Consider the following 1,988-nt stretch of genomic DNA (forward strand, 5'->3'; position numbering starts at 1 on the left):
CCCAGGACACTACATTGCTTGGGTTCTTTATTCGTGAAGTTACAGAGTCGCCTTCCCTGGGGAACGTGACCCAAAGAAACTACACGGGAGGACACTTGGGTTAGGGTTGCCAGATTGAGCAAACAAAAATACAGGACACCCAGTTAACTCTGAGTTTCAGATCTGTGCATATTTGAATTCAAAGGTAACTGGGTGTCCTGTATTTCATCTTGCAACCCTAGTTCAAGAGCTTCATCCACACCCCGCAGCAAGCCAAGCAGTTCAGCAGATGAGATGCACAAGACTTGGTCTCCAAATCACATCATGATGATGTGATGTCACTTAATCCCCTTTCCTCTCTGTGCCCCTTTACTAACTCAGAGGTTACATGACTTGTCTGAGATCACAAGCCTGGGAGTTGAACCACGTACAGCCCCAATCTCTTGTCCTGAGTCTCCTGCCATTGTTCCAGTGCTTAGCAAAGTGGTTGCCACAGCTCAAGGGAGGATCTGTGTTTTACAGTGTGAAACAGTCATTTGGCAGCATTAACACAAAAATATTGTAAAAATTTTAATAAGTAATGCAACCTAAAGACTCTCTCTTAAGGTTTATTAAGGTTCTGGGTCTGTAATCTCAGTGGGCAATACAGTTATATGTGTTCACTGTAAGGGCAGACCAACAAGACCTTCGGCTTTTGAACTACCTGTCTTTCATAGAGGTGATTCTTTCTATTTGCTGGGAAGAAATTGTGGTAACTGGAGGGAGAGGGTAGGGACAGGACATGTTCATGGTATCAGGGTCAGAGGGTCCCAAAGGACTTAGCTTGTATTGTGGCCACTGAGAGATGAAACACAGATCTTTGGTAATCTGAAGGGGCGGGGGGAGGATGTATTAAGGATCTTTTGATTACAAGTGACAGAAACCCTGACCTAAACTGACTTAGACTAAAAAGAAATTAACTGATAGTTCATGTCACTGAAAAGCCCAGGTCACCACAATGAGAGGAGCCAGCTGAAATCTCCCAGCGCTCAGAGCCAGGACAATGTGAGCAACAAAATCAGTAAGTAGTATTGGATTACATCAAAGTATAAAATAAATACACCAGAGTTCATACTTACATAAATAAATGATTGACTGAATAAAAGGAGGAGAAGGAATTCATGCAAAAGAATTCCAAATAATTTATGTAGATACTCTTAAGGGGAAGAAACATAAATCCCCACTCCTTAAGCATGGGCTGCACATACTGACTTCCTTCCAAAAACTACAGCTTAGAAAGGGAGATGAGCAGTAACTTCCCAGAGGAGAAACATGACAAACTCGACCTCAGTCAGGTGGTCAAGGTCAGTATCAACAGTGCTGAGTCATGTTGACAGCATGTACCCTGGGTATGATGCGGTGAGAGTGGCGGTTTGCGTCTGTGGCCTTCCTCCCAGAGCACATAACCCCGGTCACAACATGAGGAAAAACATTAGATAAATCCCAGCTGAGGGACGTTTTACAACCTATACTGACCTATACTCCTCAAATGTGTCAAAGTCACCAAAAACAAGGAAAATCTAAGAAACTGTCACAGCTGAGAGGGACCTACACGTACGTAATGTGGTACCCTGCATAGGCTCCAGGATAAAGGAGGTTAGGGGGGACCTAAGAAATCCTGAATGAAATGTGGACTTTAGTTCATAATAATGTGCCCATATCAGTTCATTAATTGAGATAAATGTGCCATACTAATAGAAGATGTTAATACTAGGTAAAACTGGGTATGTTGTCTATGGGGACTCTCTGTGCTATTTCCACTATTTTTTTGTAAACCTGAAGCTATTCTAAAATAAAAAGTGTATATTAATGAAAAAGCCAGAGGCTTTAGGTGTGCCTGGACTTGGAGCTCCAGCAAGGTCCTCGTCTTTTCACTCTTGACTACTTCTGTGCAGGCTTCAGGCTCCACGGGATAGCAATAGGGCAGCCCCACGCCCATCACTGTCTCCTCTCAGGTTACAGCTCAGCAA

General features: G+C 43.4%; 1 non-coding gene across 1 annotated transcript; it reads left to right on the plus strand.

The window, feature by feature from the left end:
• Positions 1 to 556: 556 nt before the first annotated feature.
• On the plus strand, positions 557 to 850 carry LOC129066096 (small nucleolar RNA U85). Its single transcript, XR_008528639.1, has one exon. It is a non-coding gene; the product is annotated as a small nucleolar RNA U85 (small nucleolar RNA).
• Positions 851 to 1,988: the final 1,138 nt, after the last annotated feature.

This window comes from Pteronotus mesoamericanus, unplaced genomic scaffold (assembly GCF_021234165.1).
Source record: "Pteronotus mesoamericanus isolate MK-2021 breed Mesoamerican mustached bat unplaced genomic scaffold, CSHL_Meso_final contig_182, whole genome shotgun sequence".
NCBI lineage: Eukaryota > Metazoa > Chordata > Mammalia > Chiroptera > Mormoopidae > Pteronotus > Pteronotus mesoamericanus.